This window comes from Balearica regulorum, chromosome 1 (genome assembly GCF_011004875.1).
Source record: "Balearica regulorum gibbericeps isolate bBalReg1 chromosome 1, bBalReg1.pri, whole genome shotgun sequence".
NCBI classification, from domain to species: Eukaryota; Metazoa; Chordata; class Aves; order Gruiformes; family Gruidae; genus Balearica; species Balearica regulorum.
In genome coordinates, this window is record NC_046184.1 from 151,866,210 (window position 1) to 151,893,792 (window position 27,583).

The 27,583-nt window shown below is 47.5% G+C and overlaps 1 long non-coding RNA gene across 1 annotated transcript in view; it reads left to right on the forward strand.

Annotated features, from left to right (window-relative positions):
• Positions 1–12,610, forward strand: part of LOC142599389 (uncharacterized) — a 171,568-nt gene extending 158,958 nt beyond the window's left edge. Inside the window, exon 3 of the long non-coding RNA XR_012832938.1 lies at positions 12,497–12,610. This is a non-coding gene — a long non-coding RNA (uncharacterized LOC142599389). The remainder of the gene's footprint in view (positions 1–12,496) is intronic.
• Positions 12,611–27,583: the final 14,973 nt, after the last annotated feature.

Sequence of the window (27,583 nt, forward strand, 5' to 3'; positions counted from 1 at the left end):
TTTGCCCTGACAGTACGCTTAGGATAATTTAAGGTTTTGAGTCTGGCCCCTCCTATATCTGTACTGAAGCTTTTATACATGATGTCAGAATTTGGCACAGTTCAGGTTAGCAAAGTCAAATGAGCTAAGCCTGAAGTCACAGTCTTTGGAAACCAGAACTTCACACAGTTCAGAAAAAAACAAGGGAAGTATTGATGGTATTCAGGGTTCAAACTGAACACAGGTTCCTGAGCACACTTAGAGAGAGAACTAAGCTGGAACCAAGAGAAGCCACTCATAAACATGCGATATGAATATGAGAGTTATTTATATCAACATATAGGACAGAGTGTGCTTAAAGACCTGGTTTGGAAAAGCTCCTTTTGCCAGGCATCCTTCTGTACCCTCTACATTAACTCTCTGCAAGCTGCTGACAATTATTCCCTTCAAATCTTATCTTTTTAGCAGCAGACACCTGAGTGTCACAGGGCTATGGTTTGTACTCACCATTAACGGTGGCCCACAGCAACAACCCAGGTCCTCAGTAGCCCCTTGGCCATGGTGGGATTACAGAAATACAAAAGCTTCTTTCTCCTGGATGCCTGTGGAACATGTTACCAGCACAAACGTCCCCAGGCAGAAACTCAGCCCCATTTTGGTTCATCTGTAGTACGAGAGAAAAGAATACCACTGGGGTTGTTAAATGTGACATCAGAGATGGTGACTGCGAAGTCCAACCTACAAAGCCAATTCTTTCTGTTCCTTTGGCCATTTTAGGTAGGCCTCAAGTATTTATGTTCAATTATGAAATGCTATGGTCTTTTAGGGTGAGAAGAAACAGCCTAAGAGTTGGAACTGAAAAACTACATTGAGGCTAGCTGATGGCCAAAGCTATGACCCAAAAATACCACAGGCAGCTCCAGATAATAGTGGAGGCACCTCCCTGCTTGACTCCCGCAGCAGCGTGCCATCTCTGCACACCTCTGGGGCCGCTCACAGCCTGGGCAGCTCAGCACCTCTCCTCAGCCCAAGCGCCTTTTAAAATACAGTGGTAACCATATTTTATTTAACAGTTGCACGACAAGAGCACTCACTCAGGGGAGCGGGAGAGTGGGAAGCATCTATCTGAGGATGCCTGCGTTCACTAGGCCAGCAGTACTGTGGGAGGAGTACATTTCCTACTACTTACATTTGCTAAGGAAGGTGGACCATCCTTACTGCCTCAACCAGCAAGGAGGCACTGATTTTGTTTCTTATCCTGCCAGTATTTAATGAAAAATGCACAAATAGCTCCTGGCATATGGGCCACAACTGCCCTTTGTCAGGCAAGTACTCTAACCACTAAAATACAGTGTCCTGCTGCAACCTACTCCATCTCTTCCACAGTCTCCATGTGTTCAGCCAAGCCTTTATAGAAAAGCGTTGGTTCCACAGATGCTTTGGAAGCAAAGGCTGGGGAGTTTGTGCCATGTAAAGAAGAGTACATGGCAGAGGGATCTGCCTGTAGCCTTTTGGGACGTACCTATATCTTGGAGTATAGGATTGCTATAAACACTCTTCATGGTCCTTGCTCAGCACGCTCACATTTGGGATGCCGTGTGAGAAGCCTAACTCCATATACTCTGCATTAACAGTCCTGGGCTTGCCTCTGTTTCAGAAGTCTGATTCAATTTGGGCAGAACTTGTAGGATCTTTAGCTTATGGGCACCCATACACATTTTACTATGGGTTGAACTAGAGTTCAAATTTTATATATATCAGATTTCTGCCTTGCCCTTCTGCAGGTTTTTTATTCATGATAAACACAAGGCCACTTTCCATCTCACCGGAAAAAAGGATGTTTAATTTAGAAAATTATAATAAAGCAGCATGAACAGTAGGAATGAAACAAGAGCCGAGACCACGCTTCCTGCTCTAATGCAGACAACTTTTGAAAGCAGTCAAATAAAAATACACATCATTTGAATTTCTGGTGTATTTAGGTTGTTCTTTCTGAACACAAACATTTAATAATTTTAATTACTATAGAAAACTCATAAATCTAGAGGACTTCCACACAGTTGAACGAAACTGTCTTCATCAGTGTGGGAGATTGTGGCCACCTGTTGACAACAAAGCTTAATCTAACCCAGCCTTCAGAGACTTTAATTATCAGGAACCATTTACGTGTATGCATGTGGGTGTTCAGCTCTGCTTTGGACATCAATGCCTATCATTTCTTTTGCCCTTTTAACTACAGTGCACCATAAATAAACATGAAGCATTTCCTTCCTAGAGCACTTTGTTCCATTTTTTACTTCTTACTTAGACTTTTGGTTTTTAACTAGAAGCTACTTGCTGATTTATAAGCTGCAATTTTCTTAGTGTGTTAAAATTTCCTGCCATACAGCATCCTGCATTTCTCCTACCAAGCAAAGGACGTCAGCTCTTTAATCTTAATATTACCTCCTCTTCTATTTATATATGACAGTTGTTTGTGGAAAACTCTTTCCTTTTCATTTGATAAAGGACACCTTTAGGAGAATGCGTACAGTTAGTCTGCTCTGTGTGTGTTCTGTTCATGCAGCACCCAGCATGTCCTGGCTTCTCATTCAGGGATAAAAGCAGACCAGCACCTGCTTTAGAAAGCCTAAACCTAAGGAGAAAAAACAAATGGAGAGAAAGGAAATGGGACATGCAAGTCTTAACTAGGTTGGAGGTTGGCCATGTACCTGCCAAGACTCAAGAGGCTTTTGTTTGATTTCTCCTCTGGAAATGTGGCTGAAGCAGTCATGCTGCCTGCAAGTGTTTTTGGGGAGGTGTCTCACTAACAACTTTTGAACCCTGGCCAAAAGGGCACCCCTGGATTTCAGCTCAAGCACACAAGTGGCTGGACACCCTCTGAAAATGTTTAGGGTGTATATGCACGGGGCAGGCATAGAGGGACATGTCGTGAGGGACAGGGGTCATATGGGACCAAGATGCCAAGGCAAGACCTCAGCAGAGGAAGGAGGATTTAGGGAGAGCCGGGAGGGAGACAGGTAATCAACGCTGCAGCATTTTAACTCCTCAAATAGTGACTGTGCTGTCAGCAAGACAGAAATTGACCCCAACCTTATGGTGAGTTTACAAATAAAAGATAACTTTTTAATTAATTGCACAGTGAACAAGAGAGAAATGAATGGTTCTTTTCTATAATGATGATGTGCGTTTGGTCATGCTCTCCTGCTGCCTAAACAAATGGCATGCAGAGTGCTGTGGTGCTCTGGCAGCGCTTCTGGAATTGGATTATCTCCCCTCTTCCACTTGGCATCACAGAACAGTCGCTCTTAATTGTGTATCCTATCTGATTATTAACCACTGCCTCTAATCATGCTCCATCTCTTCCCTCATCTGCTTTTCATCCTTTGCGTTGCCTCTCTATAATTGCAACAGACCCGCCTCAGGACCCCAAATTATTTCCTATCATCTTTGGGTGCAACAGATTATTTGGGGGATTTTGACAGCTCCACTTGTCTTAGTGCTGTTCATCTCTCGCCTGAAGCTCTGGTTTCCTGGGTTCTGACACTGGCCAAGAACAGCAGCAGTTCCTACAGGCGCCGGTGATCTGAACTCAATCTCAGAGGATGAAGACCCTGAACCAACATGACCTGCATGTGGTGACAGTCTTCAGATAGCTCGGCAGGCCCAGCAGTGAAGGTACTGTGAGCTACAAAACGGGAATCACAGTTTTGGTACTACGCTACCCTGCCTGTCTTCAACAGGGCAAAGATAAAACGTAGCAGTGGCTGCCAGCCCAAAGATGTTAGGTGAAGCAATGATTTTGCATTGTGGTCCAGGGACATTGGCATAGCGTAAGCAGCGTACAGCACAGGTTGTGAAATGCATGCATAAGAATGTTTCATATATGCCGTCATTGCCTTCTAAAAATCCTCACGCCGACCCTCCACGCAGCCAGACAGGAATTGCCTCAAAGTCATTGAAGTAAATACATTTATCTTTTAAAATCCAAGGAGACAGCCAGCCCTCCTTGCCAGGAAGATGATTAGGCCATCACTTGGGGGCTGGAGCAGAAGAAAGGAATAAATGAAAGAGATAATAAATCCATCTATTCATATTGCAGGTCATGAAAGGGGAAAAACTGGCAAGCACCTGGTGTGTGAGAAGCTGGTCTGGAAGTTGAGAAACAAGCAAGAAAGAGCTTGACTGGAGCCAGACTTCTCTGGAGGAGCAGAGAGACCCAAAATCCCTAAGTACTGCAATTATCCTACCCAGTTAGATAGCAAATACTGAATGAAAATAAAATTCATATTGGCTGAGTTATTAGCTCGCTAAATACCCAGCAGCAACCAGCTCTGAGCTGTGGTGCTGAGTACAGCAATGCTGGAAATTTCAGAAGGGGAAACTGAATACCAAGATTGTATTGCTGCTATCGATTACTTTGCTTTAATTTATAAATAATGCTCGGTTGCTTAGGTTGCCAGTTAGGAGCTCTAAGACTATCTGGCATGGTATCACATTCCTTTAGAAAGACGTGGTTTAATACATTACACACTGTAAAGGGCATCACTGCAGAAAGAGGCAATAAAGTCACAAAGCAAGAATCAGTTGCATGGAAAAAATCAGGTTTCATCCTGTATCAGGAGGAATCTGAGATCTTCTGTCATTTTTCCTGGGTGAAGACAGAGATCCCTACCTCCCAGAAAGTCAGTCACCAAGATGTTGAAAGAGCTCACCTACAGAAAAGCTCTGAGTCACATTCACTGAACTGAGCAAGCAAACCCTGACGAGGCCTGTGATACAAGAGCTAGTTCATGGCAGAAGTATATACATCTCTGATGTCGGAATATACAGTACATCTACATCTACACGTGCACACCCACACATATACACAGTGTTCAAGGACAGGTGAGCTTGGGTTAGACGAGGTAATAAGGAACAGGGGTTTGCATGTGCAGCTGCAAATGGAAATCCTCCATGCAGCTGCTTTGCCTGTTGAAACCTGGGATAGGTTTGGCCCCTTTGAAATTGAGGCCCCTTTAAGTGTGATGTCTACCGTTCTTTCATACTCCAAAATGGACATCAGAGGCACCAAACTGATGGTTTTTACAGCCTCTATGTTATGAGTAATTGAAAGGCCCTTTTCTTTTGCAGGTTATTGTTAAGTGATAGGCAGATAACTTATCTGTCCATACAACACCTGTAGGTCCAGCCTTGTGTGGTAACCGTGTCTGCAATGCAGGGATGTTCTTCCACTCATTTATGAGGAAGAGCATTGCCTGGGAAAGCCCTGCTTAACCCGTGTTTTAGTCGATGAATGCTTGGAGGTTTCTTAAATCAGGTTATTTCTCCCCTTTTTAGTTTCTGGGGCGGGGGGGGGGGGGCGGATTTTTATCCTTGTTTCCCCTGGAGCTGAGCCTTGTGCGATTGTGCTGCCTGTCAATCCTCTGCAATAACATTTGAACCCCCAGGCCAAACATAGTCACACTTGGCAGAGGGCTGGACCTCTCAAGGATAACACAGCTGGGCAAAGAGGCAACCGGATGACGAAGGGAGAGGGAGTAAGTTAGTGCATTCACTGCAGCAAGGTTTCAAGGAGAGATCAACCACATCGGGAGGCACCAGAGACATTACACGGGGGAGAGAAACATGGGAAACAGCCTCTGCTGACTCTGCTTATCATGGAGCAGCTTGTCTGAGGAGCGTTAGCTTCAAAAACCCTGATCGACTCTTCGCACTGACAATATCAAGTACATGTCTGCATGTAGAGGAATTGCCTCTCTGTCTTTCAGCCTCCCAATAAATTCACAAACAGATGAGGTGTGCTGGACTCGTTCAGTCCAACTCAGTTTTATTTTATCTACAGAATCAGATTTGTTCTTCTTCTGCAAACAATTTTAATAGACACTGTCCAGGAGGCATCCCCAGCACTGTGCCCTTCAAGAATTAATTACTGAGTGCTTATAGCCAGCAACTTACAGAAAAGGGATATCTAGTAAAAAGTAAGCTAGCTTTCTTCCTCTCTTGTCATGGATTGTGCTTCTGAAACAGTCTATGCCATTATACAGAAGAGGACAGCATTTCTTCTCCACCCAGTCCATATGGCATAGTCATGTTGAACACAAGTGGTGTCATACTGGGTGGTTTCCTGAATACAAAGCAAATATGCTGATTTGTGTCACAATATCTCATCAATGTCCTGGAAAAATTGTGAAGCCCAGTGAAAGAAATTATGGTGGACTGCAGGTATAGGAAAGGAGAAGCAAAGTTTTCCATCATGCAGCAGCTGGTAATACCTCCCAGGCAGGTTAGTGCTGCTTACAGGGGGGCCTTCTCCCAGCAGAAAACAAGGCTTTACACTTGTTTATTATGAAAGGATATCTGATAGCCCAGATTGCTCTACCAGGCAATCTATCATTTATTTATTGGGCTTTAATGGGATTGAATAGCTGTCTGCCCCTCCTGGATGCATCCTGCTTTCTGCGCTGTAAGTGACTGATAGGCACCGTTAATATTGCAGTGGACAGATACATTGATTTTAGGGGGAGGAGATGTTCATTAAGTTGAATACTGTGTGCATCTCCCTACATCCAGAAAGCTACAGCAGAACTGGAAAAGATGCGGAGATGCGTCAGGATGCATCTGTGCATTGGCAGTAAGGATGATCAAAGGTACCAAGTGGCCTCTGCACCAGAAACTGCTAAATTGAGGACAGATTTTCTGTTTGAAGAGGAGATGAGCAGAGGCGGCACGAGGGAGATCAGTAAGACCAGGCATGGCAGGAAGAAAACCAGTGGGGGACAGTCGTTGGCTGTCTTTTCTAATCCAAGAAGCAGCAGGCAGCAAGCGAGCCTGTCAGGGAGCAGTTTTAGAGGGCAGAAAATTACCTGTGTACATAATACGCAGCTAATCTGTGGGCTGCCTTGCCAGAGGCCTCTTGTACCCTAAAAGGTCACCTGGGCTCAGAAAGCACCCAGACCTGTCATCGCCACTGGTTCAGAACGTAGAAGTGTCCTTCTGTCCCCTTATCCCTCGAGGACATTTGGGTCTGCGTCTTATACCCAGACATGATGGCAGGCAGCTGGACGAAGGCTGCCAGGAGCCCCAAGCTGCCTCCCACCCCCAGCCCAGCCCACGGTGGCTGCTTGAGCATGGGGATGCGCCAGGGCTTCCTGCCCCACAGCACATGGCGGGGCTGGATGAGGCCAGAGGGAGCCCCTCTTGTGTCTCGGTGGGAGCATGGTCTCAGGACATGGAGCAGTTCCCTGTCTGGTGGGTGCTAGGCTAAGGGCCTCCACAGGGCTCAGACACTTGAGCTGGGGAAAAACCCACAGTGTAGCTGTTCTGCCATGTCCTACAAACCATTTGTACAAAAAAACCCAAAAGTAATCTGAACACAAAGCGTGTGTTCTAGGGAGACCGTCCCCTCTTCCCAGCCTCCAAGCTCCCTCCTGGGGCCTTGAGCACATTAAGCTTGTTCAGCACCCCATACGTGCACTTGCGCCGTCCGCGGGTTGCTCCTCAAATAGTCGGGCTTACGTTATTTAATGAATTCATTGGTTTGGTGGCAAGCAAAAAGCCTGTACAAGACCAACCCTGCGAGCCAGAAGGGAGGGATGCTGCAAAACCAGCGCTGAAAGGCATCCTGCTGGAGTCAATGGCATCTGCAACCTGGAGCTTCTGGATGTCTCTTGGCAGAGCCAACAGCTGTGTTACTGTTACTGGAGGAAAATAAGAATAACATATTATAGGAAAGCAAACCATAATTTCTTGAATATAATGTATGGGCCAAGGTCACTTTTCTTCCTTGTGTAAAACTCTCCTCAGAGTCAACAGAGGTGGTGCATGTAGGAAGGTCCTGATGGAGTTAATGAAAATGGGTTGCCTTTAGTCATCTGAACTTCTCAATGAGAGAAGATGACAACAAGGAAAATTAATTAATTTCTAATATTTCAAAATACATTTAAAATAACTAAAATGTAAAAACATTTTGCTTTTGCATATTCACTGCAAAACTTGAACCTAAGAAATAACAGCAATAGAGACCTAAGAAGATGGTGAAAATGTTTGGCAGTGTTTGCCCTGGTGGCTGAGAGGCTGTGCTTTCAGTGCTGTCCCCAGAAGACTCTTCCTTACCCTTTCCACACTGTTCTGTACTGTTGCTGGAGGCCAGAGATAGTCCTCCTGGTTGCTCCTGCTCGGCGCTATACAAGACATGCCATAAAATTCAACCCAGTCTTTGCTACAGTGATCTCCTAGCTTACAGTTTCAGAAGTTATTTACAATTGATCTGAAAATCTGTGGATGAAGTTCCCAAGAAGGGCATAAGAACATAAAATGTTGATATTTGGTACTTCACACCTAGCTCCAGAGAAATTTAATTTTCCCAGCTTCCAGACAGTAAAGTCCTTAAGTATCAGTAAAACAGCTTCAATGGAAAATGAACCTTACTTTAGAATATAGAAGTTTTTCTATTAATCATGTCCTTTCTGCAAGGTGACCAATAAAGTATGGTCAAACACAGCAGTACCAAAAAGCTCTGTCTTTCTGCTTCCTGCTCTGTGCTAAGGAGATTCGTACAGCCATGTCCTCACTCTCAGAAGCAGGTCTGATTTTGCTGCAGGGCCCTCCCACTGCAGCTATTACTCCCATGTTCAGTCAATGCCCTGACATGTTTCTCCATCTGCTGCTCTTCACGCTGAATCGTTGCACCCATGATGCTGTTCTGGAAATACAGTACCAGACTACAATCTGTCATCTCATTGTCATTTTTTAACCCCAGCCGGGCAGCTAAGCCCCATGCAGCCGCTCACTCACACTCCCCAGTGGGATGGGGGAGACAATCAGAAGGGTAAAGTGAGAAAACTCATGGGCTGAGATAAAGACAGCTTAACAGGTAAAACAAAAGCTGCACATGCAAGCAAAGCAAGACAAGGAATTCATTCCCCACTTCCCATGGGCAGGCAGGGGTTCAGCCACCTCCAGGAAAGCAGGGCTCCATCACACGTAACCGTTACTTGACAAAACAAATGCCATCACTCCGAATGTCCCCTCCTTCCTTCTTCTTCCCCCAACTCTATAGGCTGCATATCACATCATATGGTATGGGATATCCGTTTGGTCAGTTGGGGTCAGCTGTCCCAGCTGTGTCCCCTCCCAACTCCTTGTGCACCCCCAGCCCACTCGCTGGTGGGGTGGTGTGAGGAGCAGCAAAGGCCTTGGCTCTGTGTGAGCACTGCTCAGCAGGAACCAAAACATCCCTGTGTCACCAGCACTGTTTTCAGCACAAATCCAAACCATGGCCCCATACCAGCTACTATGAAGAAAATTAACTCTATCCCAGCCAAAACCAGCACACTCATCTATTCTCATCCTTGTCTAGAAGGAAGGCATGTATTGACCAAATTAGGCCTTAATCCTTCAGATCAGTGCAATTGCACATGTGCATCCTTAAAATGTGTAGCTTGAAAGGCAACTTCTAACAGCTAGCACACACACTCAGCATTTCACTGCATATTGTGCATGTAAGAGAAGGGGATCATAGAATCACAGAACGGTTTGGGTTGGAAGGGACCTCAAAGATCATCTAGTTCCAACCCCCCTGCCATGGGCAGGGACACCCTCCACTAGACCAGGTTGCCCAAAGCCCCATCCAGCCTGGCCTTGAACACTTCCAGGGAGGGGGCATCCACAGCTTCTCTGGGCAACCTGTGCCAGTGCCTCACCACCCTCACAGTGAAGAATTTTTTCCTTATATTTAATCTAAATCTTCCCTCTTTTAGTTTAAACCCACAACCCCTTGTCCTGTCACTCCATGCCCTTGTAAACAGTCCCTCTCCAGCTTTCCTGTAGGCCCCTTCAGGTACTGGAAGGCTGCTATAAGGTGTCCCCGGACCCTTCTCTTCTCCAGGCTGAACAATCCCAACTCTCTCAGCCTGTCTTCATAGGAGAGGTGCTCCAACCCTCTGGACTTGCTCCAACAGCTCCATGTCCTTCTTGCACTGGGCACCCCAGAGCTGGATGCAGTACTCCAGGTGGGTTCTCATGACAGCAGAGTAGAGGGGCAGAATCACATCCCTCGACCTGCTGGTCACACCTCTTTTGATGCAGCCCAGGACACGGTTGGCTTTCTGGGCTGCAAGCACACATTGCCACCTCCTGTTGAACCCCCCATCAACCAACAACCCCAAGTCCTTCTCCTCAGGGCTGCTTTCAATCCATTCCCTGCCCAGCCTGTAGTTGTGCTTGGGATTGCCCCAACCCACATGCAGGACCTTGCACTTGGCCTTGTTGAACTTCATGCGGTTCACACAGGCCCACCTCTCCCGCCTGTCAAGGTCCCTCTGGATGGCATCCCTTCCCTCCAGCGCGTCGACCCCACCACACAGCTTGGTGTCATCGGCAAACTTGCTGAGGGTGCACTTGATCCCACTGTCCATGTCGCCGACAAAGATGTTAAACAGTGCTGGTCCCAGGACTGACCCCTGAGGAACACAGCTTGTCACTGTTCTCCACTTGGACATCGATCTGTTGACCGCAACTCTTTGAGTGCTACCATCCAGCCAATTCCTTATCCACCGATTGGTCCATCCATCAAATCCATGTCTCTCCAATTTAGAGACAAGGATGTCATGTGGGACAGTGTCAAATGCCTTGCACAAGTCCAGGTAGATGACGTCAGTCACTCTTCCCTTATCCACCAATGCTGTAATCCCGTCATAGAATGCCACCAAATTTGTCAGGCATGATTTGCCCTTAGTGAAGCCGTGTTGGCTGTCACCAATCACCTCCTTATTTTCCATGTGCCTGAGCATAGTTTCCAGGAGAATCTGCTCCATGATCTTGCCAGGCACGGAGGTGAGACTGACTGGTGTGTTGTTCCTCGGGTCTTCCTTCTTTCCCTTTTTAAAAAGGGAGTTATGTTTCCCTTTTTTTAGTCAGTGGAAACTTCACCAGACTGCCATGACTTCTCAAATATGATGACTAGTGGCTTAGTAACTTCACCCACCAATTCCCTCAGGACCTGTGGATGCATCTCATCAGGTCCCATGGACTTGTGCACCTTCAGGTTCAGTAGATGGTCTCAAACCTGAGCTTCTCCTACAGTGGGGCAGTTCTTCATCCTCACAGTCCCTGACTTTGCCTTCTGAGACTCAGGCAGTGTGGCTAGTGAAGACCGAGGCAAAAAAGTTGTTGAATACCTCAGCCTTCTCCAAATCCTGAGTAACCAGGTCTCCTGTTTGCTTCTGGAGAGGACCTGCGTTTTTCCTGGTCTTTCTTTTATCACTGATGCACCTATAGAAGCTTCTCTTCTGTATATCAATGCTGTATAGTGTACTGAGTGCTGGTGATTATTGATTCTCTTGACTGCCTGGCTGAAATGACATCAATTTATAAATATATTTGCAGAAATGCTTAGGAAGGAGCAGACACATGCGCATGCGTTCCTCATGGACACAAATATGGTGAGAAGTGCTGTCAGCCTATACCCACACTTCCTTTCGGACACCCCAGCAGTATAGGATTCAAACAACTAGACCTTATGTGTTTCAATGGAATGAGACCACATATGAGTCGATGATGAAGGTATATTTATACACACCATTACCCCATTTCTGTCCAGTGTGTCTTTGAGGAGTGGAAGCTCTGGGTGAGTGTTGGTATCTGCTAGCAAGTCCTGCAATGAACTGGTGGACATGTGTCCGGGTTTCGGCTGAGACAGAGTTAATTTTGTTCCTAGCAGCTGGTATAGTGCTGTGTTTTGGATTTAGGATGAGAATAATGTTGATAACACACTGATGTTTTTAGTTGTTGCCAAGCAGTGAAGGATTTTTCAGCTTCTCATACTGCCCTGCTGTGTTGGTTTTGCGTGACAAGGTTTTGGTAGCGGGGGCGCTACAGGGGTGGCTTCTGTGAGAAGCTGCTAGAAGCTTCCCCTGTGTCTGATAGAGCCAATGACAGCCGGCTCCAAGACGGACCCGCCGCTGGCCAAGGCCAAGCCAATCAGTGCCTCTGTGATAACATATTTAAGAAAGAGAAAAACAGTTAGGGAGAGCTTTTTGCAGCTGGAGAGAGGAGTGAGAAGATGTAAGAAACTGCAGAAACCAAGGTCAGTGCAGAAGAAGGGGCAGGAGGTGCTCCAGGTGCCGGAGCAAGATTCCCCTGCAGCCCGTGGTGAAGACCATGGTGAAGCAGGCTGTCCCCCTGCAGCCCATGGAGGGAGGATCAGGGGGTGTAGAGATTCCACCTGCAGCCCGTGGAGGACCCCACGCCGGAGCAGGTGGAAGGCACCCTGAAGGAGGCTGTGACCCCGTGGGAAGCCCACGCTGGAGCAAGCTCCTGGCAGGACCTGTGGCCCCGTGGAGAGAGGAGCCCACGCCAGAGCAGGTTTGCTGGCAGGACTTGTGACCCTGTGGGGGACCCACGCTGGGGCAGTTTGCTCCTGAAGGTCTGCACCCGATGGAGGAGACCCACGCTGGAGCAGTTCGTGAAGGACTGTCTCCTGTGGGAAGGACTCATGTTGGAGAAGGTTGTGAAGGACTGTCTCCCATGAGAGGGACTCCATGCTGGAGCAGGGGAACGATGAGAGGAGTCCTCCCCCTGAGGATGAAGAAGTGGCAGAAACAACATGTGATGAACTGACTGTAACCCCCATTCGCCATCCCCCTGTGCCGCTGGGAGGGGAGGAGGTTGAAGCCGGGAGTGAAGTTGAGCCCGGGAAGATGGGAGGGGTGGGGGGAGGTGTTTTAAGATTTGATTTTATTTCTCATTCCTCTACTCTGTTTTGCTTAGTAATAAATTAGATGAATTCCCTCTCTAAGTTCAGTCTGTTTTGCTCATGGCGATAATTAGTGAGTGATCTCTCCCTGTCCTTATCTCGACCCACAAGCTTTTTGTTATACTTTTTCTCCCCTGTCTAGTGAATGAGGGGAGTCATAGAGTGGCTCTGGTGGGCACCTGGCCCCCAGCCTGGGACAACCCACCACACCTGCCAGCGAGGGGCGGGGGGGGGGTGTGCAGGGAGACAAGAAGCTGGAATGGGACACAGCCAGGACAGCTGATTCGAATTGGCCAAAGGGACATTCCATACAACATCATGTTCAGTATATAACTGAGGTGTTGGCCAGGAAGCAGCCCAGCTTGGGAACTAGCTGAGCATTGGCTTCAGGTGGTGAGCAATTGTGCTGTGCATCACTTGGTTTGTATATCTATTATTACTATCATCATCATCATCATCATCTTCCTTTTCTATCCTATTAAACTGTCTTCGTCTCAACCCATCAACCCATGAGTTTTACCTTTTTTTTTTTTTTCTCTTTTTGATTCTCTCTCTCATCCCACTGAGGGGGAGGAGAGTGAGCAAACGGCTGTATGTTGTTTTAGCTGCCTGCCGAGTTAAATCACAACAAGATGTAAATAGGAAATCTACTAGGAACACTCTGGACATTTACAAAAATTATTTTAGATTACTTCCTAAATAAGACAGAGTTTTAGCAAGCCCACGCTTTTTCAGGCACTTAGTAGACAGCAAACACTTTTCGGCATATGCTTTGCATGAGCATTTGCCCCTTACTGAGCACAAGCGCATCCTCTTTGCAGAGCTTTTGGCTGGCAGCTTTCAGGGAATACTGCCTACGGAGCACAGGTAATGCGCTTTGCCCTGTGATTTGGGCCCTGACAGCCCCTCAAGTGGTTACTATAGATGGAAACCCCCAAGACCAGCAACTTTAGTACAATCTGTGACATGAAGACAGCTGCCCTTTCCAGGAACAAGGTCAGATAGCCCCCCCGCCAGAAGCATCCCATGGGAGCAGTACAAGACAGACAAAGCTGGAGGAAGGCAAACAGCAGCAGCAGATGTGGTGGGAGAGGAAACCAGGTGAGCAGCAGGATCTCAGAGCAGCTGGAAAAGCAGAAGGGAGAAGCAAGGAAGCAGAAGATGAAATGCAGGAGAGAAACAGAGCAGCAGACGGAGGAGGAGGAGGAGGAAGGAGAAAGTGTCAGCACCCTCAATAGGGAGCAAAACTGTGTCCTTTGCTATTCTCAAGGTGCATCAAAAGCTTTCCTTTTTCTTCCAAAGAGAGCTTCATCACCTTCATCCAGGACTCAGTGCCAGAGCTCTGTGTCCCTGAGGATGCGTTCTGGTGTTGGGACATGATGGAATCAGAAATTATCCACATTTCCCCCAATTTTTGGCCATGTGGGTGTAGGTGCTTGCTGTAACCGAGGTGGCTCTTGCTGCGGGAAGTGTCACTGTGGCTCTGTACAGTGCCTGAAGGACAAGGTGGGAGAGAGAAGGGGATGTGAGGAAATGCTGTCAGAGCCAAAGCATGGGGCCTCAGGGCAGCTGCAGCCCCCACAGCTGCCCCCAAAGCTGCAGCCAGGACTGCAGACCAAGTTGCTGCCCCAAAATGTCAGGGGAGCACCGTGTCCACCCACTCAGCAATGGCCAGATACTGCCTCCCCCCCGCCTCCGATCCACTAGCAGGAATGCATCTGTGGAAAGGACCCAAGGTTAGAAAAACCTGGTAATTAAGGGCATTGAGGTAAACTGGATCATTGGGACACAACAGGGCTTGGAAACGGTCTCAGGTGCAGTTGTGCTGGCTGACTGGAGGGGGGCAGCAAAACATTGGGGAACTCCGGACCCCAGCTCAGTGCAGCCTGTGCCTGGCCCCAGTCGCAGTTCCCAGGAGTAGCCATCAGCCTTCGTACCCACCCAAGTGCCCCCCAGGCCCAGCTCCAGAGCCCAGCATGTGTCCACACAGGCCACGAAGTGATAAGCGTCCCTAAGAGCACCTTGGCATCAGATCAGGTCTTGTAACCTCCTGCTGAAAGTCTCTGTATGCTGTTGTTACCCATCCTCAGAGCTGCCCTTTATCGATAATGGCATTTTGCTATATTGGCACTTAAAGTGACTTTACTGAGTCAAGAAAAAGAAGCTGCTTAGAGGAGCACAGTCACAAAGCAGGCAGAAAGCAAAGATCATCGGAGAGCCTTTCTGCCCCACGTCCCCACCAAAGAGGGTGCTGCTGTCCTGGGGCTGCAGGAAGGAACAGCCCACTCAGCTCTGTTGTCCTTCTGCACTGAATAATGCTGTTGTGGTTGCAGCCGAAGAAGGGAGACTTTGGGCTTGGATTTTAGGACATTTTGGTGCTACACACATAACGGAGATCATGATTGCCATATGACCAACTGGAGCAGCCATTCATATGGTCAGGGACTTGTTAGTCAGGAACGTATAAGTTCCTCCTCTGCCACCTGTGTGGCCTTGGGCACAATGCTGAGCCTGGTTTTGCCCTCACTTCCAACCTGAAAATGGCTATCACAACCTACACCATCCATGTTCATAAGAGTATTGCAAGGTGGTAAGATGCCAGAGTGGTGGGACCCACATACATAACTGCAGTGCAGAGTGCTGGCAGTGGGAAATCGGATTTCTTGTGGATCTACAAATCTTTGGAGTCCAGCAGTAGGGCAGCAGTTCAGACCAAACTCATGATGTGGCTCCACATCTGATGGGTATGAACTTTAAGGGGTTTTCATCTAAATCTAAATTTAGCTTGAAGGAGTGTGTCAACCCCTATATCTGAATTTTGCAGATTGCTTTTCCTTAGTTAAAAGCATGCACTACTGCATGCCTGAGGGATCTGGCCTGTCCAGGGTCCAGCTGGAGCCTACTGCTTCCCTCCTCTAGTCTCCACACTGCTGTTTTCCTGCTCTGTCAGGGAGACAAAAGGAAGGTGTGCCTGGATCCCACCTTGATGTGAATCAGGTTGAGTCTGGGCTTGCTTCCCGGTGTGGGAACTTGAAAACTTCCGAATCTGACTAAGGAAACCTATGAATAAAGCTACTGATCATCCCTCGCATGCCTGCCCAGGCACCACAATAACATTGGTATTCACTGTGGGGCTACTCTGTGTGCAGACACACAGCTCCTGCCCCAGCAAACCCTGAGCGAGCAGAGCGGCAGGGCCAGGATTCAACTGAGATGGCCTCCATCCAGCCTCAGGAATTCAGAAATGACGGCAAATAAGTAATTCGTACTCAGCTTCAGAGAAGCGATGTTGTGTGTTGTTTCACCGCTGACTCTGCAGGGGCCCCTGGCTGGTCACGTAGGCACTCCATCCCTGTGCCAGCTGAGAGGCAGCGTGAACGCCTTCCCTAGCCATCCACATTTTATCCGCTTGCCGCAAGGCACAGGCACCTACGTACCTAAGGTCCAGATCCCCCAAGATATCTAAGTCCATAAGTTTCACTGAAGCGCTGTGGAGTATATTCACAGCAAGAGCAGGATACAAAAAAACCCCATGACAAAATGACAGTAGAGTCTGTGCAAGATCATTTGGAGGTCTGCTTATCCGCTGCACGAGCAAGAAGAGCCAAGAATATAACACAGGAAACTAAGAGAAAGCACTACTAACTACTGCTCATCAGCCTGACTTCCCCATGAGCCATCCCCCGGTCTCTCTTCTCCATCAATCTGCAGTGGAGCACTTGGAGAAATTTTGTAATCCTCTCTGCTGTCCTACAATAGGCTTATGAAAAAGCACACACACCCCCCTCATGTCTTTATTAAGATGTTTCTGCACTTTACTGATTGAAGTAAGGATAATTTTTTATCAAATTTCTGAGTATAAATGGCTACCCTTAGGACGAGCCTTAATAACTTTCTAAACTGAAAGAAATTCTTCAGCTAATTCCCTGGCTTTTTAATTGGAAAGCATCTTGTTGCCTGTCATAGGTATTAGTCATTATGTCCTCTCTTATTGCGCCTGTTTCCCCCTGGTTCTGCTGTGCGTCATTCCACTCACTCTGTTTTTAGCTAAGCACTATTACATGAGATGCTTTCCAAGTGATCTATTCTTACCAAGCTGCATTTCAAGTGTGAAGTCAGACTTCACTGGTAACAATTTCACAGCAGTGGATTGCAAACTGGAGTAAGAAGGGCAGGAGGAAAAACATGAATTGTTAAATGCAAATGGGAAAAACAACAACAAAGGGCACCATCTGCAGATATGGCAGTGATTTGGGGCGATCAGACCAAAGACACCGTGCCGTTACTCCTCTGGACAACAACTTATGGAACTGCTGAAATCAGTTATTTAGAAGACATTTCCTAGTCAGTTTTCTTCTTGCCCCATCTGACTCACTGCCACACTGCAGCCTGAGGTCTTCATCACAGTTTTGTATCTGCAACATATTTTTATCATCTTGGGTGTGTCCTGGAATATAAAGTATAAATAGCCATGTAAACAGAATAACCTGAAAAAATGTTATGTCTACCTGCTGAGACTCACTGAGCAAACAAATGCGCTTTTACAATTTCATCAAAAACCCTGAAATTATCATTCTAAACTTGAAAGATAAATTCATGATTCATTTTCATGTCCAGCTGAAAATCTGGCCAGGGAAGAAAATAAAACTACGAGATAAAAATCTATTTCTGGACACATGTGTTTCGGGGCTGGAAAAAGCCTGTCTAGAATTACCAAATGTTTTTTGACAAGACTCATGAATGTCCCCTGTCTCCGTGTGCCCCTCTGTAAGCACACCAGAAGGGTGCTGGCCCTCCTTTTGGGAATGCTTTAGGGTCCTGAGTAAGTGGATCTCTGCTGCTGTGTATGAAGCAGTGCTGCTACTCGTTAAGAGGACGCAGAGCACTAGGACTAAGGAAGCTTCATTAATCAAAGAGGTCAAATCGTGCTCCACAGGTTTATGAAGGCAATGGAAGGGCTTTGTCATGGGACCAAAAGCAGCCGGCTGACATGGTGTGACCCCACGTTCGTAAGTGCATAGTTTACCTAATGCTTGTGAAATGCAAACACTGCCTCCCTCCCCTAAGCACGTACACATCCTCCCTTCTGGCAGCGCAAGCCGTGGGTACCATGTGAGGGTTCTGGTGTAGGAAGCAAAATGGACCCCCAGGGTGCCCTCCTCAGGTCACCAAAATGCCTAATTTGCCGGGGAACCCAGCAGGAGGACCCAGTGCAGGGTCTTTCACCATTGGGTGCTGCTGTGCCACCGGTGCCTGCCGCGCGCGTTGCCGCCGGTGGGAGCGCAGCCCACGACGCCCGGCTGGAGAGAGCCCTGCCAGGGCGCAGGCAGCACACACCGCAGAGAACACGGGACTTGTGGAAAGATGCTACATGACCCTGGAACATACCAGGCCGTACTGTGACTGTGAATGATCTGCAATTTGCATAAACTGCTTAAAAAGATAAATTTGTTCATCTCCTTTATTTAAAAGATGCCAATGAACAATTCTGTGATCTCTTAATTTCCCTCTGATATCCCTCCATTCTAATTTTTTCCCCCGATAGCAGCAGTTTTCTGAGGACTACCATTATACAAACATCTCTCACTGATTAATGTAGAGATAAGATCTCTTCTCAAACACTGCCCCAATTATCTGGCAGTAGATACACTCCTACACAAAGGGAGGTGATCCTGCCCCTCTACTCCGCTCTTGTGAGACCCCACCTGGAGTACTGCGTCCAGCTCTGGGGGCCCCAGTACAGGAGAGACATGGAGCTGTTGGAGAGAGTCCAGAGGAGGGCCATGAAGCTGATCAGAGGGCTGGAGCACCTCTCCTGTGAGGACAGGCTGAGAGAGTTGGGGTTGTTCAGCCTAGAGAAGAGAAGGCTCTGGGGACATCTAATTGCGGCTTACCAGTACCTGAAGGGGCCTACAGGAAAGCTGGAGAGGGACTGTTTATCAGGGAGTGTAGTGACAGAACAAGGGGTAAGGGGTTTAAGCTGAAGAAGGGAAGATTTACATCAGACATAAGGAAGAAATTCTTTACTATGAGGGTGGTGAGGCACTGGCACAGGTTGCCCAGAGAAGCTGTGGATGCCCCCTCCCTGGCAGTGTTCAAGGCCAGGCTGGATGGGGCTTTGGGCAACCTGGTCTAGTGGAGGGTGTCCCTGCCCATGGCAGGGGGGTTGGAACTAGATGATCTTTGAGGTCCCTTCCAACCCAAACCATTCCATGATTCTACGATTCTACGATTCTGTTCTGTTCTACTCTATTCTATTCTATTCTATTCTATTCTATTCTATTCTATTCTATTCTATTCTATTCTATTCTATTCTATTCTATTCTAAACTACCCAGCACTGGTTTCTGAAGGGCCTTACTGAATCTATTGCATATTTCCTTATGAATAGCATAAATAAAAGGCATCAAAACCTCCTTGCTTATTCGGACAATGCTTTGATTTGTTGTTTCTTCAGTAAAAGAAACACACTGAAATGTGACTCTGGCAGCTGAGAAGCTGGACCTGCCACAGGCTCACCATGGCTCACTTCACTGAATACCCTCTGCAAGAAGAGCCCTGCCCAGCAGGGAGGGAGAATTTTTATGGAAATCTGTGTCACAACTCTTAAATAGGGTATTTTGAGTCATTGGGTTAAATTAAAGATCTGTTGTTTTCTCTCTCTTCATTTGACGGTTCAGGTTTACAAGTTTGGCTTTCTGGCAATGCTGTAAAAATCAGGCTCACTGTGTTCCAGGGTGGCCAGTGATCTTTGCCGTGGAGCCTGCCAAGTCTGCTAGTCTTAATACTTATTTCTAGGAAGGAATAAATCTAGCTACAGGCACAAGGCAACTGATAAATGCAACAAATACATCTTTGTGCTAGTCTTTTAGTTTAGGAACAGAACAAGTTCTTTATACCAACTGGGATATATTTTAAGAGCCAGGCCTGGTATTCGCAAGTATCTCCGCAACTTCTGCTTATAGCAATAGTTAATTCCAAATACCTGGACTTTATAACAGTGCTTTGGGATCACAAGCTTCATTATCCATTATGGATGCTGATCCCAGGCACTCAGATCAATATAAAGATGCACTGATACTTAAATTCTAATGCACAGCCATATTCTGAAATGTTCCCATCTCAGCAGGATGACAGCTAAGCATAAAAATGCCATAAATGCTCCTAACCCATTCTAGTGAAACACTCAGTTTTAGAATAATTTTTCTCAGTCTGGCTTTCCCCTGAAATGTTGACCCCACCAGCATTTGTCTTAATGGTATCTCCATTAGAACTGTTCACCTTATCTCGCTGAAGACACAATTTTCTAAATCTTGTAGCCTAATAAGCCAAAAGAGGAACTGTTTTGTCCGTAGCCATGTACCTGTTTAATACCAGGTTGCTAAATATAAGGTTGTATCAAAAGACAGTGTATCTTAGACCAGTGGTTTAATAGTTCCACAAGTGGGCACACAGAGATAATTTGATACTAAAATCTGCTTGTGCTCAGCCCTTGTTATCAGATTTCTCTCACCTCATATTTTCTTGAGAATCCTTCCTTAGCATTCATAGTCACACTACCAGGAAAAATCTCGTTGTCTTTTCCCAGTTACTAACATTTACTGGAACAAAAGAAAGATTTCTTTCATTTTTGCCATTTCCTCAAACATTTAGGCATCATCCACTAGACCAGGTTGCCCAAAGCCCCATCCAGCCTGGCCTTGAACACTTCCAGGGATGGGGCTGCCACAACCTCTCTGGGCAATTTGTTCCATGATCTTGGCACCTGGCTCTGGCAGGGCCCCGCTATGGTCAGGGGGAATCCAGTTTTGGTTGATGTCCTCGTTTCAGCTGAGAGGGTTAATTTTCTTCACAGCAGCTAGTACGGGGCTATGTTTTGGATTTGTGCTGGAAACAGTGTTGATAATATAGAGATGTTTTTGTTATATTGTGATGTTTTTGTTGAGCAGTGCTTACACAGAGCCAAGGCCTTTGCTGCTTCTCACACCCCACCCCACCAGCGAGGAGGCTGGGGGTGCACAAGGAGTTGGGAGGGGACACAGCCGGGACAGCTGACCCCAACTGACCAAAGGGATATTCCATATCATGTGACGTCATGCTCAGCATATAAGGTGCTTGGGGAAGAGGAAGGAAAGAGGTGGCAGCGTTCAGAGTGATGGCGCTTGTCTTCCCAAGTAACCATTATGGGTGATGGAGCCCAGGTTATGTCCTTCATCTACTTTGGCTGGGAGGAAAGGGGAAACTGTACCTTGATTTGCCCATTACCTGGGTGAAGTTCATGTAACAATCGGCAGACAGCAGCAGCCCAGTATCATACAAATCCTAGACTAGGTGCAGACCAGAAAAAAAGGAGATTAGGTTAAAGAACAAGTAGATGCACGAGCATTTTCCAGCTGGCCAAGAGCAGAGCAATTCAGCAGTGAGCCAAAGCAATCTCTGAAAATCTTGCTGAGGACCAACCTCCTTCCCAGGAGCCCAAAGACAGGTAAATACACCACCTTCATTTAAAAACAGAGAGAAAGGAAGGACCTGTGGAAATAAGTCAGTCCCACTTCAATGCAGAAGAGGCAGCTAGAAAAGGGATTACACAGTTTATAAATACCTAAAAGTTCACGGGGTGATTTAAGCCACGCTGAAAATGCCAGACCAGTCTCATTTCTTGCTTTGCTTAGGATGGCAGGTGGTAAACTTGGCATATCTTAGTTTAGGTAAGGTTTTTAAGTGGTTCACATAGCATTTCTCCAAGCAAACTTTGATAATGTGATCTAGGTGAAATAACCATTAGGTGAGTTTACAAGCATTTGAAAACCTGTTCCCAAAGAGGAGTTTCAACAATTATCTGTACTTATCCATGCTTTCCTGTAAACTGGGAGAGTGGTTTTGCATGAAGGAGGTTAATGTGCTACCTGAGTTAGTGATGGATTTATCACGTAGTGTCGTTAATGATCTAGCAGAAGCTGGGTAAAGAGTGTAGTCATGAATTCAAAGGGTATCGTTTGTAGTACAGAGACCTGCTGCATCAGAGCAAGGGAGTGATGCAGCAGTGCGATGACAGGTGTTCTTGAGTGGCGTTATATACAGTTTTCACAATATCTTGTCCCCCAATATCTTGTCCCTAGAACGTAAGCAAATGTTGAGTCTTGGGAAGAAATGCTTTGAAGTTTCTTGCCTTTGCTTTGCTGGGTGCCAAGTTCATTTCTGAAAACCAGGCACAGGAGTTGAGCTGGGTGTCTTTTAAAAATGAGGTCCGTTTAAAAACGGACCAGGATCAGTCCAAACATCTAAACTAAGCGAGGTACACTAAAATTAAGACACAGACTCTGCGTTGCTACTTCTTCATCTTGATTAAAAACTAATCTGAAAATCAGCGCACATCTGCTACCGATGCAAGAGAGATGATCAGCCTGACTGCAGGGGACTTTGACAACAGAAATGGAGCAAGAGCACGGGGAGGTCTGGCAGGATTAGAAACTTGGGCAGAAAACAAGATGGATTTCAGTGTGACAAAGTACAAGATACAAAGCCAGAGGGCAAATATGTGAATGGTTAAAATTTGATTAGAAACTTGGGCAGAAAACAAGATGGATTTCAGTGTGGCAAAGTACACGATACAAAGCCAGCGGGCAAATATGTGAATGGTTAAAATTTGATTGGAGGAAGGACTGTGAGAAGAAGCAGCACTCAGAAATGTTTGGGGAATGTGCTGAATAGTTAAGTACACACAAATTTGCAATTTGATAGGGCTATGTAAAAAAAAAAAACAACAAAAAAACAACCCAACCCAAACAAAAAACCCCCTAAGGCATTTTGAGTGGTTCATGCTGAGACATCATGTTACCAAGCCGAAAAGCAGTATTCTCCACTTTGGGCCAGATCCCAAAGTAAATTTAAGCCAATGGGCATGTTGCCATTGATTTTAGTGGGTTTGTGGTTGGTGAGGCCACATCTTGAACAGCATTCAGTTTTGGGCACCTTATTACCCCCAAGACACTGACAAAATGGGAGAAGTTCAAAGGAAAAAGGCAGTAACAGAGTGTAGGAGAACCGGCTCCTCGCGTGAGGCCAAAGAAGCTGTCAGCACAGACATCACTTTGTTCCTGGCACGGGGCTGCAGATGGGACTCACCATAGCCCCCACCAGCAGGACATCACTGACATCAGGACCCCAGGGAGCAGCAGAACAGGGAACATAACATCAGGGAAAGGAGTAGAGGCTAAAACGTGCGTGTACTAGTTTAGCTGTATCATTATTCTTTCCTGTAACAGTTAGATTTGGAGTAATAATGATTAGACTTCAATTATACTAACAATAAATTCTTGCCTTTACTTGATGAGCATCTCTTTTGTCCATGAACAAGATTTTGAGTGTAATGGGAGCCCGGGTGCAGCTTTGCAGATGGGCATTTTTTGGCTGGGCGCGCAGCTTATTTCCTTGCAATGCCGCATGAAACTCCATGGCCTGTGGTAGTCTATGCAGATGAAGAGATCCCTTTGGTGAAAGGTGATGAAGCCAGAACTGCTGGAGATGTTTCATGGGATATTTAACATTCCCAAGGACCCCATTACTCCCCATCATCTGAAAGACACTGCGAGCAACAATATGTTGCCCCCACAACAGCAGGCATTGGCGTTCAACCATGTCTGAAAGGAACATCACTGAGTTTTGCTAGGTTTATTTTTGCATTCAGTTTAGCAGCTTTTTGTAGCAATAATTTCCTTTAGAGTCTCAGGAGACGGAGGGAGTGTGGAGGGAGCTGGCTGGGCTCGTGGTGGGGTCAGCAGCCCTTGGACAAACAGGAGCAGGACAGAAAAGCGGAGATCAGCCAAGCTCCTTCTGGAAAACCGGGGTGAGCGGTAGGTCAGCACTGAAGAGAGGCTGCTTTGCCTTTTCCACAGCCCCGATCATGCTGTGCTGTCATAAGCCCAGCACTGCGTTTTTGCCAAACCCCCCCCCTTGCTCTTATCACTTGCCCCAAGGCTGGAAACAGTGGGAACATCAGTTCAGTTCAATTCCAAGATGTTTTCACTGTTTTCTTCCCCTGAATTGCTCAGGCTGTAGATCCGATGTCTTTATTCTCAGACGCAGAGTAACTGTGTTCCCCAGATCTGAAAACTGCCAACACGTTTTCTCTTGTCAACCTGCGAAATGCAGGAGAGTAGCTAATCAGAGGGATTGCTACGGAAACACACAATCCAGCTAAAAAACAAAACCAAAACAAAATCTAAAAAAAAGAAAATAATTCATAAACAAAATACAACCCTGTACATGAAAAGCATCCCTTCACCGTGCTCCACTGTCTGAGGCGCTGGCAATGATTTCTGCTGTGGAGCCTCTGGAAACGCTCAGACTGGTCCCCGGCACAGCGCTGGCCGTGCTCCAGCAAGGCAGCAGGCAGCAACCTGTCCCTCCTGGTATTCCCTCCGCCACAGCCGCCACGGGAGGGAGGAATCGGTGCCGTTAGCATGAGTGAATGAAGTTAATGTTTTATTAACATTGACACCAAGCTGCCGTTCGGTGCTGGGCAAACCTGCTCAAGCAGGTATGGCTTGTAGGGAGCTCTGGGTAGAGCGAGCATTGCCTCCGCCGGCATCCGTGTCTGCTCTGGGCAACATCACCAAGGGGTAACACCTCAGCCTGGATCTAACCTTTAAAACATGGTGCTCTAGAAGAGGCCTTCAAGCTTCCTACTCAAGCTTGCTAATTGTGCAAACCACTGGGAGAGGAAGGGGCTTTACCTCCCTCTTTGTATGCACACACTCAGCTGCGGCAGCATGGCTCTCCCAAACACATTTTCCACTACTTTTTTGGAGAGTCTGGGCCTTCCTGAGGCCAGGCTTTGCTCTGCTCACACCTGGGTCAGCAAGAGAGGGAAAACGCAGAGAGCCTGCCTAGTCCTGCCCGCCATCACCCCGGGATGGGTGGGAGAGCGTGTCCTGGGCTCCCCTCTAAACTGCTGCTGCCCACACTGGTGGGGGAAGCCGGGCCATGGTCTCACCTCCAGCCTTGTGCCACCCACACAATCCTGTGTGACCTTCCCCCTCGGCTGTCCTTCCCTTCAGTGGCCAGCCCAAGGTCAGCGACGTAGGCATTAAATACCAGCCGAGGAAAGCAAACAGCAGTCCCCGTTCGAGCAGCTCTGGGTACATTTAACGTGACAAAAGACTCCGGGCTGAGGGGCTGGCACAGCAAAGGGACCAGGGCTGGCTGCAACGGCCACGTGGCCAGGGCATCAGGGCAGAGCACTGGACGCTGACGGGCAGCCCTGCACGGTCGGATGAGGAAAGCGGGCACTGACTGAATCCTGATGGACTATACAGCAAGAAGGTGCTTAGACCAGCAACCGTCCTGTGGAGCTGTGAAGAGTTGTCCACCGGTCGGTAGCAAGGGTCCTGACAAATGACTCTGCAGTGGCCAGGAGCCCTTCAGCAGAGCCCATAGAGTAGCCATCGCTCCGTCCTACTTTGATAAACCTCTTCAGACAGGCCGCGATCATTTTCACTCACACGCACAAACTTTCCACGAGGATCTGTATTTGTCACAGCTGCACACGGGTCGTGCACGTGGCTCAGCCGTCCCGCGCAGGTGGCGTGTCACAGGAGCTCAGATTTCAGCTCCGTCCACCAACACTTCCCCTCCCTCTTCCAGCAGGTTTCTCATCTGCGCTTGTCCCCGGCGTTCACTGCATCCCCCCCACAGGTGTCAGTGCCCTCCGCTCACAGCTTTCCAGCTCCGGTATTTCATTCACCTGACAAAGCAGGAGACAAGAAAAGGGAGGTTCCTGAGGTCCCCTGTGCAATTCAGTGAGGAAATAAAGGTATTGAGGCCTTTTGTCAGCTCAGTGCAGCTAGATATCACTCTGTTCAGAAAAAAAACAGAGGAAAATCTGTCATTACAAATATTTGCTTGTTTCATCCCAAACTTTTCCTCCAGCCTCTAAGGGAAACACCAGGTTCTGAGACAGTTTGTTTACAGGGATGTGGAAAATCCCCAGGTTCCCGATGGGAATTTCTACACTCCGTACTCATGCACATAAGAAGGTGCGGCTCTTGATGGCCCTTCTCTTCTCATGGTCTCTGCTGCTGTGAAGCAGAAGAGGGCAGGGGGATGAGCCCATGACGGCGACATGGCTGTGCCTGTTTCGGGAGCAGGCTGCCCGCATCCGTGGCGTGCAGCACACTGCCCTCGGTCTCCTCTGGGCTCCTCGTGGTGCCTCTTTGGCTCCACCAAAGACATAATCAATTTTTTTTGATGCTTTTCCAGGTCGAGGTCTTGGAATAGGGGAGAGCTGTGCAGCAGGCAGCTCATCGGGGGGCTTTTTGTGACGTGAAACAGAGGGGACCTGTTGCATGCTCAGGGATGGGGCTGAGCCACGTGGGTGGTCGGGCTTATTGCCGCTTTTCTTTAGCAGTGGTTGCACTCCTGGAGTCCTGTTGTCTGATTCTACCTTTATCATGTGAATTACATACACTGTTGTTTGGTGGGGTTTTTTTAAGGCAAGTTATTTCATAGAATCATAGACCCATAGAATGGTTTGGGTGGGAAGGGACCTCAAAGACCATCTAGTTCCAACCCCCCTGCCATGGGCAGGGACACCCTCCACTAGACCAGGTTGCCCAAAGCCCCATCCAACCTGGCCTTGAACACTTCCATCCACAGCTCCTCTGGGCTCTGAGGTTCAGAGCCCTAGAACAATCTATTATACCAGTTGCCAGGTTCTCTAACCAAGTGATTTCTTTCAGGATATTTTTCTTGTCTATAAGACAAAATGTAGCAGAATTTTCCCAGAGCTAAACAATTTTCTCTGATTTTCTCAGACCGCCCACCAATAATGCACAGTGAAAAGACTGCTGTTGTGATGTTTAGAGTTTAAACATGCTGCCCTGGGATGAGGAAATAAACATAGACCTGCAAAATGTATACTTTTCAATTTCAAAGTCAAGCTGCCACAGGAAGAAGGTATGATTTCCTTCTACCAGGACACCCCCTGCCTGAAAATAGTTTTGAGTCTTGCCCTTACCCGCAACTCAAGCAGTAAGAGAAGCTTTACAAAAGCAGTGTTACTTTTCAGAAGAATGCTTCAAAACACATTTAAATTCATGCAAAGTCTGCATCAGAGTCTCCTGATTCAGTGAATCACTGTGGGTACGGAAGAAGAGCTGCCATTGCAAATGACTGTCATGTGCCTGCACATACAGAAGGCAAGAGGACACGTGCATGGTCGCCCCGATGGGTTCACCTCCCAGAAGTACCAAACCCACCTGCTGAGGCAGGAGGAGCTGTGAGCGGGGCAAGAAGATGGAGAGGATGGAGAGGGAGGGCAGGAGGGGAAGCGTGGCTCCTGTGGCAGCAGCAACGGGGAGACCGAGAGGAGGTTTGCAGCCTTTAACCAGACCTGACAGGAGGAGACCGTGGAATGTCAAAATATCCAAAGGATTAAAAAAACCCAACTCCTGAGGTTTTAAAAGGTTCCATTTTGGGTCAGTTCGGCAACAGGCTGGGTTAGCCTCTGCTGTCACGTCGCCTGGGGTTTAAGCTTGAGCACCTCTTGTGCCCTGGCCAGGGTAAGGGGACAGGATCCCTGGCCGGGCAATGAGGTGTCTGCCGAGGAAACCCCCGTCCATCCCCCTTTGCAGCCCCACTGCTGTGTCACGGGAGCCCCGGCACAGCCCTGCTCCCAGGGGCTGAGCGGGGGGACTCAGAAATGGGGGGATTACTACTTCCTGGGGGGGGGGTGTCTCACAGGGCAAGCAGGTGCCAATTAATCTATCCTGAACCAAAAGCAGTTGATCTGTCCTGATTAGACATCAAACTGAAAAAAAAAAAAAGTCTTCTCATTTGGATGAAGCAG